Genomic DNA, 17,850 nt, shown 5'->3' on the forward strand with positions numbered 1-17,850 from the left:
ATAGGAACACCCCATAATCCAAATTCCATGGGTTTAGTTGAAAGATTCCATTCAACAATTACGGAAATATACAGACTAGCTAAGTACGAACGGAAGATAACAGACGCAGCATCCGTCATGACTTACGCTATTATCTCATACAACCAATCTATACACTCTTCAACAGGTCTTACACCTTTCGAAATAGTCTTCGGACATACCGAATCATCGGACGCATTTAACATAGACTTTAATAAACAATATATCCAACAATTAGTCCAAGAACACGCGAAACGCACAAAATATTTATATAAATACCTAACTGACAAAATGATCGACTCTAAAACTAAAATAAAGGAAAAACGTGGTGGTGAGACAAAATTCAACATCAAGAAAGGAGATAAAGTTTATGTAAAAGGCGTTAATATTAGGCGCAGTAAAGATAAACCTCGATACCAGAAAGCAACAATTACGGGTGAAATAAATCGCAACACTGTCCCAGTAAAAACTAAAAACAGAGACACTAAGGTCGCTATTAAAGACATAAAACGTCCTTCACAGGTACATCCTGTCAATGATGACACTAATAATCCAAGGCCGGGCCCTTCAACTTCAACCGATTGAAGACAACCCAGGTATACTTCCTGTGAAAGAAGGTCAAGCATCAGTAAGCTTTTATAATTGGGATATAATTAAAATATTAGACTTAGAATTGATTTGCACTAATTTAGATTATAATATTAATAAGTATGATGAAATAAAATCATATATGATAGATAAGTTAAATAATATATATAATTTAGATGGTAGTATAATCGACGCCGAGCTCCAAGTTCAATACATTATGAATCTTACGCTAGAAAAGTATAACCAACTTATTCCAAATATTAGAATGAAAAGAGGTTTAATTAACCCGATTGGTTCTATAATTAAAGCAATCACTGGTAACTTAGATAACCAGGATGCCATTAGATATGATCAATTAATAAATAACATCCAAAACAAACAAAATACGATCATAAATAAGGTGACTTTAATATCTAAGATGATTGACACCTTTGTCAATACAACAAATTCCACCAGAAATAATTTCATTATATTAGAAAAAACAATTGAAGAAATTCAGGAAATTCTTAACAGAACACAATATCAAAGGAGCAAGGAACTTATTATAAATACTTTTAATTTACTTATACATAATTTTCAAATTTTATTAATTAGATTAGACGAAGTCGAGACAGCAGTCGCTTTTAGTAAAATAAATATTTTGCATCAATCTTTATTGACTACCAATGAACTGTATAATTTACTAAAGAAAATAGAGAAAACAGATAAAGTTATATTCCCTGTAACTATAGATAATTTAATTAAGATAGAAAATAGTATAGACATTAAAGCATATGTAAAGGGCAAACGATTAACTTTTATCATGTCAGTACCAATGGTTCAGTCGGACACCTATAACTATTTTTCCCTACACCCTTTTCCTATGTATAATCCAAAGCTAAATTTAACTTTCCTTATAACTCCTAAACATTCCTACATCCTTGCGAAGGGATTGAAAACCGTACCATTATCTCAACCTTGTAAGGAGATAGACCAAGGAAAATTCTTATGTCATGAAGATTATATGTCTGTACAAAATGAAGATAAATGCATCGAAGATTTGATGAAATTCTCTACACAAATAACGTCGTGTGCACCGATACCAGTCGAATCTTCCGACGTAAAGATCAAAGCTTTACAACCAGACTCCTGGATAATCTACACCGGAGTTCATACACTGCTAACAGAATATTGTGAAAACGATATAAGCCAACATAACATTATCGGCACATATATCATAACATTGGACAACGATTGTAGAATCGAAGTTGGGAAGATAACGCTGAAGAAACAAACACGTCTTCAGGTAGCATCAGTAATGTTCCGCAGTATGCCGAGCATCCACCTGCCCAACATAGTTCCTCCAAAGGAAACAATGCAGCGCAAGGCGATTAACTTGGATCAAGTAAATATGGAAAACTTACAGTTTCTTTCCCACGCATTAAAAAGTGAAGTGATAACAAGTGAAAAGCCAATAGACATAGTGAATATACACAGTGTTAGTCTAGGAACTATATTAATCTATGTAATCCTAGTTATAATATTTCTTGTTCTTGCATACCGTTACAGAGGCAAAATTATGTGTAATCAAAATCATCATCCTAAATTTAACAAAAACTTAAATGACGATTTTGAACTTAAGGAGGGAAGAGTTATGCATCCTGCTAGGCCTCTACAAACAATAGCAATAGGTTAGAGAACAATAATCAATGGGTTAGAGTTACGGTGTCAAATGCTAGTTGGTCAATTACTGTAACTTTAATGAGCGCCAAAACTATAACCATTTGATTTACGATTACTTGTTCACTGTTAAGACCATTTATGAATACCATGATTGTATGTATCACGCCATAGCGGATACCACGTGACTAAAATCACATGTATAAAAGCTTTGTCATTTGTACCATAATCCAGTTCTGTTCCTGTAATTGTCTCGGCTTGATGCTCTGCGAGCACACCTTTATTTTAATCAAATAAATATATTTTTTTAAATAAAGTGCTGTCCATTAATTTGACTACATATAGGGCGCTATATATATGTGGTCATTCATTCTTAAGATCTAAAATTTGAGCCTCGTCCTTAATTATGATACTCGGCTGACCTTCCCATACCCTTAAAATACCCATCATGTCCTTTGCATTCTGTATTTTTTGTTTTGGTAGATACATGTTGGCACTAGGAGCACTCTGAAAACAATGTCTACACTCTACAACAATAAGTACTTCTACCACTACCTACTTGTTGTCCATGATCGGAATACACAAACAATAACAATGAAAGTAATAGGTAGGTAGGTACCTACTTACAAATACACGTAAGATACGACCTGTAATTCACACAATCACCACGAATTTACACAAAATAATGACATTCATACATACTTTAACACAATTTCACCCATCAAATTATAATAAACATAATAATCAAAAATAACCAAAAATGAGCACGCAAAATGAAAACAAAACTAAATCTAAAATCATAAATGTCATCACAACAAATGCATTTATTGTCTCTCTCTCATTAAATATCATTGCATCTCACTCACACATTCGCTAGTTGCCGCGCCGCTCGCGCCGCTGCCACAGAATAATAAGTACTAAAGTACAGAACACGCACTTCCCGTAACAATTTATAGAAATAACGACTATTGCTACTAAGCAACAAAGTCTAATTCAGCTCGTATAAGCGCTCCGTACCTAATGACATATTCACCTAAGTATTCCCGCTCTCTTTTAACGCGTAACTCTGTCACTGTCTGGCGTAGAGTAACGCGTTACCTATGACGCTAAGGTTGTCGGCTCGCCGCATCGTTGCTACCTGTTTTGGTTTGTTTACATTTTTACTATTTTATATTCTTCGTATGTCCTAAACCTGTGAACCGATTTATATCATTCAAACGGATAAAATAGTTTTAGTCTTAGACCTTTCATTTGATACCAAAATCGTTGAAATATCTCCATAACCAAAAAGTCACATTTGCAAGTTGCTCTCGTAATTATAAAGTATCAAATTCCTTAATAATTCAGACATGAGTCCATATTGTTAGCATCAACAAAGTAACTAATTATACCTAGTTAGTACTATTATTTTGACTTAGGAGTCTACTCACATGCTAAGAATCTCACACATGAGTGAGTTAACTACGGACCTTTATTTTCAATGGAAGTTTCACTCGGTGAATGTGTGAGTTTACTACTCATACATTTTAGAGGTGGTTGAATCACCTGATTAATAATAATTAACTTGAACATAACGTTTTATTCCTTATTATCATCAAATATCATTGCGACATATAAAAACATAATTTAACATAATAACAATAAAATAAATTGCACAGTCGGCTGCAAATTTGCTAATTATTTAAGTTTAATTTAATCAAGTACTTAATCAAAATATTGTTAAAAATAAAAGTCACATTATTATTCATTTACTTAGTAGATAACATGGAAACATCAAGTATACATATAGAAAGTATATACCAAAATTAAATACGTATAAAAAATAATAACGACATGTTCCTGTAATAAATTACAGTATAGTGGGTAATCCGAGAAATCTTTTTACATTTTGAATGTAGGTGAATCATAAAACTTTAGCACCTATTCACTTATTATTTGCGGTTATGTTTGCGGAAGTGTGTAAATAATTATAAATTATAGTGTCTTATTATAGTGTGTAATCATATTTACTGTTTGTTTATGTGACATACAAACGAGGTAAGAATCAATTTAAAATCAATAAATTTGGTTTGTGTTGTATTTAATAATGTAAGTTCATTTTTAACTTGTGTACCTAACGGCTGGTTTTTGTTTCAGTCATCATGGATAACAACCTTTCAGCAAATACAAATTCAGATTTTGTTGTCATTCAATCACAAAGAGGAGGCAAAGTTCTTTTGTTAAATGGCTACAGGTACAATATGGTGCGTAATAATAGCAATGGGCATACTGTATGGCGTTGTGTCAAAGTGAAATGTACTGGTAACTTAGTGAGTAATTGTAGTCAAGTTGTAAAACAGCAAGTACATAAATGTACGCCGGACATAATGGAGAATGTTACTAGGTATGCCAAATCGCTTTAAATTTTGACACAGTATGGCCTGTATGTATACATATAAACTAGTTTTTGTTTGAGTCAAAAATACCGAATAGTTTTGATTTTATAAGCATTCAAAGTTTCGAAAAATATCGAGTCCCGCTAGCAGCCGCGTGAGCGGCTGTGACGTCATACTACATTGCCGTGCCGCGCGGGCCGCGTCCCGCTTAGTATTTTGGTAGTCTTAGTATAGCTTGCGTAGTATTTTGTTGTATTTTCGTCCGCTTATGTATAAAATAACTTATAATAATAGTAAATACTATTCGATTAATAAAATGGATAAAGGATTTGAAAAAGGGCAATCGGATAAACTACCTAAAATAAATGGAATAATGGTTGCGAATTATTTCGTGAAACGAATAGAGGTTTTGTTGCCTCGAAAATCCTACTTAATATTATAAATGTGAAAGTTTGTGAGAATGTACATATGTATGTACGTATGTACGTATGTTTGTATATGTATATATTGTATGTACGTATGTATGTAAGTATGTACGTGTGTATGTATGTACGTACGTATGTATGTATGTACATATGTATGTATGTAGTTATGTACGTATGTTTGTATATGTATATATGTATGTACGTATGTATGTATGTAAGTATGTACGGATGTTTGTTACTCTTTCACGCAAATTTGACTGAACCGATTACGATGAAATTTGATAAATAGGTAGCTGAAGACCCTGAATAACACATAGACTACTTTTTATCCCGGATTCCGAAGGATCGGGATTTACGCGGCAAGGGTTTCCATGCGGACGAAGTCGCGGGCCGCTTCTAGTATATTATACATATAAGTACCTAATATGTTAGATATTTACGATCACTGCATATTATAATGAAACAATTTTTAACCGAAATAATCGCGAACTTATTGATTTTACATTTTTCCTGCCACAGTAAAATCAATAAACTCGCGATCAATCCGGTTAGAAATTGTTTCATTATAAGATGAAGTTATTTATTATTACTTATGTACTTACCTACATAAAATTAAATTACATTTAGGCACAACATATGATTTCCTAGTATTTGAATTGGACATTTTTAAAAGTATTTAGGGATAATTTCAACGCATTGAGCGCGCGACCGCAAGCGGACTGTGTGAGCCAGACTGAGCAAGTGTAAAGTGACGTCACACCGTCACCGAGAGCTAGCGTCGTGCGGTTACAACTTGTTTTACTTATAAATCGAAAACTAATTGACGTATCGAAGTAATTCTTTCACCAGTATTTTTTATTTTTAAACGAGAATATGGAGTGCTAAAAATCAAAATTAGGTAACATTCTCCATTGGAAACGAAATTAAACAGCGTTTACAAAAATGCCTCAAAAGAGTTCGTGAAGAGACTACACCGATACCCACCGTGTATTCTGATACTTTAGAAGAATTAAGGGATACTGGTCTTGGGTTATTGCAAAAGTTACCTAAATATGACAATATTAAAAAAACTCTTTATAAGCACAGAAATAAAGAACTAGGAGCGCAAAAACTTAGTTTTAAAAAAATAAAAGATACGAAGATTCCTGAAAAATTCAAAAATTTTCTTTTCGCCGATTATGGTTACAAGAAAAACCGAATTTTAATGTTTTCCAGCTGCGAAGGAAGAGAAATTCTCAAACGAGTAAAACACGTTTATTGTGATGGAACATTTAAAAGTGCAGTCCCTCCTTTCAAGCAACTTTATGTAGTTCACGCTGATCTTGGAAGTGAGGATAACCAACACATGAATATTATCCCTGTCATATATGCATTATTACCGGACAAAAACCAGAATACTTATAAACTTTTATTGCATTTGATTAAAAGCCAAGTGCCTGAATTTCAGCCAGATACTTTTATCACGGATTTCGAAATAAGTGCCATATCAGCTATCCGCTGTGTATTTCCTGAATCGAAAACTCGTGGTTGTTTATTTCATTTTGCACAGGCAGTTTGGAGAAAGGCTAAGAAGCTTCATTTGACAAAATCGAATGTAAATAAAGGTCATATTAAGAGATGCATCGCGCTGGCATATTTGCCCAAACAATATCAATTGGATGGTTGGTTGTACATTTTGGGGGAATGTTTGAATAAAAAAGACCAGAATATAGCAAATTTCAACCATTATTTTGAGGCCACATGGCTAAAAAATAGTGCTTGCTTATCAGATACTTGGTGTTTCCATAATCATACCTATAAAACGAATAATGTCACGGAATCCTGGAACTCACGTTTGAATAAAAAAATTAGACCAAAGCCAAACATTGCAGTACTCTTGAAGGCTTTGATTAAAGACGCAAATTACTACTTAGCATTGTGGAAAAAAATAAATATATCACAAAGCGAACAAATGAGGCTATCCTGCAACAGAAAGTTATCGAATATGCAATCCGGGAGTTAATCGATTCTGAAATTTCGATAGGACACTGCATTGAAAAACTGAAAAGATAAAATCGTCCTTTTAATTTTAACAATAATTTGATGAAGTACTTGATTAAATTAAACTTAAATAATTAGCAAATTTGCAGCCGACTGTGCAATTTATTTTATTGTTATTATGTTTTTATATGTCGCAATGATATTTGATGATAATAAGAAATAAAACGTTATGTTCAAGTTAATTATTATTAATCAGGTGATTCAACCACCTCTAAAATGTATGAGTAGTAAACTCACACATTCACCGAGTGAAACTTCCATTGAAAATAAAGGTCCGTAGTTAACTCACTCATGTGTGAGATTCTTAGCATGTGAGTAGACTCCTAAGTCATTATTTTGTGGTAGGGCCTGTAGTTTTATAGACTTTTAATGAATCTGTAGGTAATGAAAAAAATGACAATCCCTCGTCCTTCTTTTTCGACAAACATCCATCAAATGAGCAATGCTTTAAACCTGCCATTTTATTTATTTTAAACGTTTTTATAATAATATTACTCATAAAATTTCTAATAAACGCACGCACGAGCTCTACGCGTGAGCGTCGACACTCGACTCCCGGAGTGGAGCCGACGCCACGCGAATTTGTAGGCACTTATCGCTGTAGGTACGGCCGAGTGACGGGGGCCTGCCGCTGCGCCTGACGTACAGACCTACTAGTCGCCCAATGAGCCGATGAATTCTGGGTTGCCTCGCCGGTAAAACGCGCCATAGAAAAGTACGTCAGCGTGACGTCATCGACATCTTTTTCCCTTTACGCAATAGGCAATTTTTGTGTAATGCAACTTTTGTTATGACAAATAGAGCAGGCGTTTATTAATTTATTTATTTTAAATTAGTTGTATTGAAAATATTGATGAATGTCGTAATAAATATAGAATTTAATTTAAATTTACGATCTTTTTTTGAGAATTGTAAACATTTATGTGACACATTTTTAGGAGTGTTCCGAATGTAAAGCCGGTTTTCTGCTTCGTATGGTTAGTGGTAATCCTAGTGTCAAAGTTGTTTAAGCCGCCCACAGGCCTTTGACGTGGCTTAACGACTGTTATCTAAATTGACAACAACCGGGACCGACTTTTTACGTGACCGCGCCAAGGTTTGCTTAACCCACAGATCGTTTACGACCGGTGAGCCACTGCTTTTTTCGTAGCTACCTGTTTGGGCGAAGGCATCGTATCAACATCGATAACACGCCTCATCTCCGCATGGTACCCATCATTTGCCGGCGTTCCGCAGGGCGGCGTCTTATCTCCTCTACTCTCCGCAGGTTTTAACAATTCAATTTCTAACTACTTAACTGCTTCCTTCTACCAACGCAGATAATCTATAGATTTACTCCCACGCTCCCCTAGATAGGTTGACGGAAGCTGTCCTAACTATAAACACCGACATGATGCGAATTTGCGACTGGAGTAAGTCGTACGGGTTAAAGGTCAACCCGGATAAGCCCCAGATGATTGTTGTTTATCTTTCTAACGTTTTACGACTCTATTTGCTTCCTCGTTCTGGTTCACTTTCACGAACACACGAATTATTAACCACTAGCTGACCCGCGCAACTTCGCTTGCGTCACATAAGAGAGAATGGGTCAAGATTTTCTTCAGCTTTATAATATTAGTATAGATTATATACAGCCTATAGCATTCCTCAATAAATGGACTATCTAACACTGAAAGAATTTTTCAAATCGGACCAGTAGTGCCTGAGATTAGCGCGTTCAAACAAACAAACAAACAATCAAACAAACAAACTCTTCAGCTTTATAATATTAGTATAATAGTATTTATAATATTAGTATTAGTATAGATTTCAGTCATTCAAAAACATGGTTCATTCAAAAATTACCGTATCACACCACGCACGCTCATGATCACGCACAACAATAATAACATATCACAGTTCAAAAAGGTTTAGGAAGTAACAGTAATAACATGCTCACGCATTGACTATACCTATTCAAAGTCTCACCGAACGCGCGGACGTTCGAACGAAAGCGATCCTTAATAGGTAGGTACCCTACTAAGTTGTGACATACGTATAAAGCAAAATAATAAAAAAAATAGGCAGTTAGGGATGGACCCAACATTTAATTACATTTAGCATTGATATTTATTTTTTATAGCTGACCCGCGCAACTTCGCTTGCGTCACTTAAGATAATCATAATTTTCCCCGTTTTTGTAACATTTTTCATTGTTACTCTGCTCCTATTGGCCGTAGCGTGATGATATATAGCCTATAGCCTTCCTCGATAAATGAACTATAATATAACACGGAAATAATTTTTCAAATTGGACCAGTAGTTCCCGAGATTAGCGCGTTCAAACAAAAAAACAAACAAACAATCAAACAAACAACCTCTTCAGGTTTATAATATTAGTAAGTATAGATTGAAAATTTAAAGGTTAGGATACCTTATTTGCTGCCCGACGTCCTAACCTTTTAATTTTCAATCGCGTATAAGACCCGTTGCATTATAATATTATGTTTACTAGTCGCGAGGGTTTAAAAACGTTAATAAATTATCAATTTGTATAAAAACAATGAGGTACTTTCTATTTCAATAAAGATGACAAATACAATGGCAAACGTCGGTTCAGTACCGAAATCCTCGAATACCATTTTTTTTTGTTTTTTTTTTTCGATTATGATTCACAGTAGGTATTATTACTACAACTAGCTGACCCGTTCGGCTCCGCTCGCGTGAATGTCGTGCTGTTGCATTCGATGCAACACACATATACCTAGATACTCTCAAAATAATATACCTACCTACATGCAAATGCTTTAACAACTTTCTCGCTTTGACTTATCCTTCTGTCCGTTCCCCTGCATAACCTTCATTCGTGCTTACTTCTTCTCTCATGCTCCTGTCGGCGCCCGCGTACCTGCCTGCTATGTATGTAGCGTACGCACGCGTATGAAACCGCGCTAAAGTTCTTCACGCGCGAAATCATGTAGGTACCTATCTATGATGATACGGTCGCGCGCGAGCGCCGCATTAACCATGATTTTATATTCGTAAGATATTGCAGATAATTTAATATTACATATTGCATAAAAAATTTGATTGTCATTTACATTTTTAAATAATAAAACAAAAACAAATAAGTTTGGTGAATGTTGTAAAATGGATTGCAACGGCATCAATGATGTGTATGTGTAAACTCAGGTTCATATGAAATAATGCACTATGAAATAAAATGAATATTAAATTACACAAAAATTTGCCCAATATCTATAAAAATATTAAAAAACTATTTTGAAACGTAAAACAGTTACAAAAAGTACTGTCTCCGATGAGGTTTGATCCCACACCTTAATGATTATAAACGTAGCAAAAAATCCGATGCGCCACAGCGACACTTAATTAATTTTTTATAATTATCGCTTATATTTTTATGTTACTTGTTTACGATTTTTACTACATTTTTGCAATTTTCTCGAAATTTAAGATTTTTTATGAAATAAAAAGTAGTCTATATGTTGCTCCACTACTTATTCCATTACCAAATTTCATTGCATTCTATTAGTTTTACGTGATGCCGTCACATACAGACGGACGGACAGACAGAAAAAAATATATAAATTGCAGATTCGGTATCAGTATCCGTTACTAAACATCCCCAATTGTTTTTTTTTTAATATATTCAATGTTCAGAATTGACCTCTCTACAGATAAAGATAAAGATAATTTTATTTGTCAAACATGTGTACATAAATGGTGTTAACAAAAGGCATAGGTCCAACATGTTGCGTCTCATACAGACATACAAATATAACATGCAAGCAGTCTGACATTAATAATGTAAAACAAACAGAAAACACATCGCAGGAAACAAGAAGGAAAACTAAACCCAATAATAAATGTCAGTTACTCTTATTACAATGTCACATAATAAATGTCAGTTACTATTAATCTATATATATAAAACTCTTCCGTTACTGAGTGACTGACTGACAGACAACGCACAGTCGAAACTACTGGTCGTAGACAGCTGAAATTTGGAATGTAGGTTCCTTGGGATATGTAGGGGAGCACTAAGAAAGGATTTTTGGAAATTCAACCCCCAAGGGGGGGAAAAGGGGTAAAAACGTTTCTATGAAAAATCTTCATGCTACCACAGCTGAAATTTGGAATGTAGGTTCCTTGGGATATGTAGGGGAGCACTAAGAAAGGATTTTTGGAAATTCAACCCCCAAGGGGGAGAAAAGGGGTAAAAACGTTTCTATGAAAAATCTTCAAACTACCACAGCTGAAATTTGGAATGTAGGTTCCTTGGGATATGTAGGGGAGCACTAAGAAAGGATTTTTGGAAATTCAACCCCCAAGGGGGGGAAAAGGGGTAAAAACGTTCCTATGAAAAATCTTCAAACTACCCTCCAATCGTGATTTAGGGGGTGCGATTGGGTGACTGATTTATTAACGTACAGCCGAAACGGGATAAATTTAAAGATATTTTATCGGAAGATTATAAACATCAAGTCCACAGAAACATAGAGGATGTTGATAACATTTGTAGTGAAGTATACAACAAATGCCTGCAAGTTCTTGAGGAAGCCGTTCTTTCATTAGGTGGGCGTTCACTTAAGGAATATGGGTTGCCACAACCAACCAGGCCACTCGATTTAGGGAACATTATGTTATTAAGAGAGACTTATTACAATACAGATTTTCTAGAGAGATTCGTCAAGGACCATAAAAATACTTTAACAATAGAACAAACGGAAGCATACGATAAAATTATGCATAGTGTTAACACAAATTCAGGACAACTTTTCTTTCTAGACGCGCCAGGTGGCACAGGAAAGACCTACTTAATTTTAGCTAAAATTAGAAGCTCAAAACATATTGCTTTGGCTGTCGCCTCATCAGGGATCGCGGCCACATTGCTGGAAGGTGGTCGAACTGCGCATGCATGTTTTAAGTTACCACTCGACTTGACTCGCGTAGAAACACCCTTATGCAGTATTTCAAAACAAAGTCACCTAGCTGAAGTATTAAAAAATACAAAAATTATCATCTGGGATGAAATCACCATGGCACACAAAAGAGGAATTGAGGCTTTGAACAGATCTTTACAAGATATTCGGGGTAATAAAAATTTAATGGGTGGCGTAACCGTGCTGTTTGCTGGAGATTTTAGACAAACCTTACCGGTGGTACCCAAGGGAACTCGTGCTGATGAAGTACAAGCATGCCTTAAAAGATCGATTTTGTGGTCCTCCGTAAAAAGTATAACGTTAACTAAAAACATGAGAGCCTATCTGGGGAGTGATTCGACGGCTGGTATATTTTCAACCAGTCTTCTAAAAATAGGAAATGGTGAACATCCTACCAGGGATGGTATATTTGACATCCCTGAAGATATGTGTACATTAGTATATACCATCGAGGAGCTAATACAACACATTTATCCAGGTATTTCCGACATACAAGACAAGCCTATAGAATGGTTTTGCGAACGAGCTATTTTAACTCCGAAGAACGAACAAGCTGCATTTATTAACGACATACTTTTAAAGTCATTCGACGGAGAAGAAAAGATTTATAAATCCATAGACACACCATGCCATGCAGACGACGCTACAAATTATCCGGTCGAATTCTTAAATTCACTTAAACCAGCTGGTCTTCCATACCATAGGCTTGCACTGCGAAAAGGTACACCGGTAATGTTGCTACGTAACCTGAAACCACCGAAATTGTGTAACGGCACCAGGTTGCAAGTCAAAGCCTTACATAAAAATTTAGTTGAGGCCGTTATTTTGACAGGATGTGCCCGAGGAGAAACGGTATTCGTCCCGCGCATTCCTCTAATGCCCAATGACCTTCCATTTGAATTTAAGCGCCTTCAATTTCCTCTAAAAGTTTGCTTTGCGATGACGATAAATAAGTCTCAAGGGCAAACTTTTAAAGTCGCTGGTGTTGATTTAAGAGAAGATTGTTTCTCTCATGGACAACTGTATGTTGCTTGCTCGCGTGTCAGCTCTCCCTCTAACCTGTTCATACTGGTAAATAATAAAAAAACTAAAAATATTGTTTACAAGGAAATCCTGTAAGGCCTCTTCGTCCTATAAATCCTGTTTTTTTTTTCTTTTGAGACGATGACTTTGTCTCGCTTTACTTTTTCTATATAGATTTGTATGTATACTAATATTATAAAGAGGAACAATCTATTTTTTTATATGTTTGTTTGTTTACACATGTAATCGATAAACTCCGAAACTACTGAATCGATTTCAAACATTCACCATTAGAAAGCTACATCATCCCTGAGTAACACAGGCTATATTTAATTCCAGTTGTAACAAGATTTCAGCCTGTGGAAGAAAAAGCCCTGTCGAGATCATTAAAAAACGCTATATATAACCGAATTACACGTGGGCGAAGCCGCGGGCGGAAAGCTAGTACAATATAATATAATAAATGTCAGTTACTATTAATACAATATAATATATTAAATGTCAGTTACTATTAATACAATGTCACACTATAAAATAATAAAGTTGTCAGTTATGTCAACTTACTATTACCTATTTATTACATAAATTACAAATTACAATCATTTAAAAAATCTTTTACATTATAATAACATTTACTTAATAATAAATTCATTAATCTTTTCTTAAATAAAAATAAATTCAACTCTTTCAAGCAATTTGGTACTTTATTATATATCTTAGGGGCCATACAGAAGACACTGTTCCCCATTAATGCTGTATTTGCCCTGTGCATACATAATCTCCCATTGTCTCTGCGGTTACGTGTACAGATATCAGACATGCGAGGAAACAGTTGAGGGTTACTTTTTACAAAAACTGCTACTTCTAAGATATATATGGAGGTCAGTGTCAATATCTTATATTTTATAAAATATGGCTTACAGCTATCTATCGTCTGTAAGCCAAACATGGCCCTTATGCAGCGTTTTTGGTGCTTGAAAGCAGTTTCTATATTTACTGAGTTCCCCCAGAATATTATGCCATATCTAATTACGGATGCGACTAGTCCATGGTAGGCCATAAGTAGTGTGCTAATATTTACAACAGGTGCAAGTTTATAGAGGGCATATGAACTGCTACTTATTCTTTTGCAGAGTTTTTCAATATGCGCTTTCCAGTTAAGTTTCCTGTCGATAATTAAACCAAGAAATTTAGTTTCCTCTACGTCATTTACTTCTGCTTTACCATAAGTTATATTCAATGGTTCAGTTAAGGCAGTGCGTTGACTAAAGTGCATTATGTGCGTTTTACTTATGTTTATTTTAAGGTTATTGTTATCTAACCATCTTATAACTGCTGATAGCGACTTATTAATATCATCTTCATAGGAAGTTAATGATTTGCAAGGCACCGTGATAGTACTGTCATCTGCGAAAAGTGTCATAGGGTGTTCTATACATTTGGGAATATCATTAATGTACATTATGAAGAGTAAAGGACCAAGAACACTACCTTGCGGTACCCCATATGTAACCAATCGCTCATCAGATGTATATGTGATCTCATGTTTTGTCCTAAGGTTAACTTTAGATATGATTGTGACCTGTTTGCGATTTGATAAGTACGACAATATTAAATTCTGCACATTACCTCTAATACCATAACACTCTAGCTTATTTCTCAACGTACAGTGCTCCACATAATCATACGCCTGTGTCATATCACAGTACAAAGCGCAGACTGGATTTCTAATGTCAATGTTACTTGTTATTCCCTGTAGAAAATTATATATAGCCATATTAATAGTCTTATTCCGTCTAAAACCATGCTGTTCCGTGCAAAGTATTCTCTTAGTTTCAAGGTAATTATACAGTTCCTTATAAATATATTTTTCCAGAATTTTTGAGAGTATAGGGATTAGCGCAATCGGTCTATAGTTGCACATAAGTTCCCTACTATTCCTTTTTTAAAATTGGTTTAACAATGGTCGTTTTTAAGCAATCTGGAAATACACCAGAGGAAATACATAGGTTAAGAAGATAGCTAAGATGACCAGAAATTAAGGAACTCGAGGCTTTTAGTATTTTAGTTGAAATGCCGTCATATCCTACACTACTGGTGTTTTTAAGATTTTTTATTATAATCATTATGTCATTTGGTACACATGGAGGCATAAACATAGAATTTCTTTTGCTTTCTATACTAGCAGTAACCTTTATACTAGTCCCGGGAATTGGTATTATCTTATCAATGAAGTAATTATTAAAACTATTCGCAATTATACCTGGGTCAGTAACAGTCTTATCATCTATTGAAAGTGTTTGAATAGAATTTGTAGGCGCATTGAATTTAGATGTATTAATTAATTGCCATGCCGTCTTCGACTTGTTGTGTGAGGTATTCATTTTGTTTATATTTTGCACGCGCTTAGTTAATCGAATTATCCTTCTAAATAAGTTAGCATAATCTTTATACATTTTCCTATTTGCAAGAGACGGTTTCGTCCGGTACCTCCATAATAGGTGTCTCTTTTTTTTACTGCACATTTTAATGCCCTTAGATATCCAAGCACTTTTTTTTGAAGTTTTTATAGTAATGACTTTGATCGGAAAGCATAGATTATAGAAAAGACAGAATTGTTCTAAAAATAATTTAAAGGCTATATTTGGGTCGTCAGTATTATACAGGGTGTAAATGACAGCCTACCGAAAACGAAAAAAAATGACTTTAGACACGATTCTGGTGCTTATGGCGTTGAAAATTTTCATCGGTTTTTTCTTGATTTTTCCGATTTTTTATGCGTTTTTTTTATTTTTTTTTGGTATTATTTCGTTAATACTACACAATGCAACATGAATATGAAAAAAAATCCGTCGTATTACTGTTTTTCACAAAAAACAGCAATGGATTAAAACAACGTATAAATTCGCTATCAGCTGTGCGCGGCCAACGACACGGTCGACGTCACGCCGCGTACCTACGCGCGCCACACGGACACGATTACGCACACAGCTGTCAGCCTCACACTCACTAGTATGCAGCGTTACTTAGTATTTGTTCTATGTTAAAAATGAAAATTACATAATTATCCCGCTCTCCGATAAAAGGTAAATGCCATCAAAAACATTCTGTAAAAACCACAAGTCTCGCCGTAAAAAGTTGTGAGATCTATATAATAACAAGTCGATTAATCTATTTAGTCTCTACTTAAAGGACCTTCTGTCTTAAGTTATTACGTATGTTATAATCATGCCAATTTAAAAAAAAATACCTTTAAAACAAATAGACCGACCTGGCCATCGCATGATTTCATTGTTAGTATGTATCACACTACACAGCACGACGAGAAGTTAATGCTCCTGAAATGTTAATGGCGAATTTGTGTTTTCTTGCGATGACCAAGTCGATCTATTTGTTTTAAAGGTATTTTTTTTTAAATTGGCATGATAATAACATACGTAATAACTTAAGACAGAAGGTCCTTTAAGTAGAGACTAAATAGATTAATCGACTTGTTATTATATAGATCTCACAACTTTTTACGGCGAGACTTGTGGTTTTTACAGAATGTTTTTGATGGCATCTCACTTCTTTTTGTAGAGCGAACATAAGTCCAATTTGTATGGAAAGACGTTTTTTTTTTCATAATTCAACATATTTTCCTATGGGAATGTTGTTCAGTTTCATGGGCTAAACACCCTTACCCACCCTATACCCCCTTCCGTTATGCCTCATATATTAGGTACCTATTTACACCTATTTATTTTATTTTCTACAGTAATAATAATTCATTAACTGCAAATGTAACCTTGTAATCTCATACATTTATATGGGATTACAAAGTTATTGTTGCAGTTAGTGTATTTAGAAAACTGGACCGAAATTAGAAAATATTAAATTTTTCCCATGATAAAGACACTAAACCCTATTTGTATTCCAAATTTTAAGCTTCTAAGTCTGCTAGAAGTACCTTAGACTTTTGATGATCGGTGAGTCAGTGAGTCAGTGAATCAGTGAGTGACAAAATTCAAAATTTTAACAAGTTGTCATTCTTAAACTACTGGTTCAAATTGACTGAAATTTTAAATATACCGTGTTTATACAATGACTGATTAGCTGCTGAAAACCCAGGCTTCTTGTTTTATCCACAACGAAATTATAGGGGTGTCAAAAATAGCCCGAATTGCTTCGAGAAAAGGATGTTACGGCCGTGCCGCTTTTTTTTGCTCGACTTGCGGGGGCACTTCCGTGCCCCCAGATGTTACGGCCGTGCCGCTTTTTTTTGCTCGACTTGCGGGGGCACTTCCGTGCCCCCAGATTCATAAGATTTAAAATGTGTGATATCTTATTATTACACGTACAAATACATACAGAACGACAAAAAATCCTATTGATATTCTTTAGCGCTATAAAAATCTCTAATAAACAATTTAACATGTATTGTCGCTTTGTTCTATTTGTTCTTGCAAATTTCTATTCGATATTTACACGCTCATTCATACTTCATACAAGCGCGGTGCGACTCGAAAAGAAGATGGCCGTAGTGACGCGTGACGCCGCGACCGCGCGTGGATGTTACATAGATGGGATGCGACAAAATGGATGCTAAGTAATTCTCCGGGGATTATGAATTATGATAAGTTAGTTTCTCTGATAAGAATATTAATGGATATTGATTGTTATCATTGTTATGTACCTACATTTTTTATGGTTTAATTAAATAAACGTTTCGTGTTTATTTTATTTACTTTAAGCTGATTTTATGTTATAAATATCAAAGTATTTTAAACTTACATCAAT

The sequence above is a fragment of the Anticarsia gemmatalis genome, chromosome W (genome assembly GCF_050436995.1).
Source record: "Anticarsia gemmatalis isolate Benzon Research Colony breed Stoneville strain chromosome W, ilAntGemm2 primary, whole genome shotgun sequence".
Classification (NCBI taxonomy): Eukaryota; Metazoa; Arthropoda; class Insecta; order Lepidoptera; family Erebidae; genus Anticarsia; species Anticarsia gemmatalis.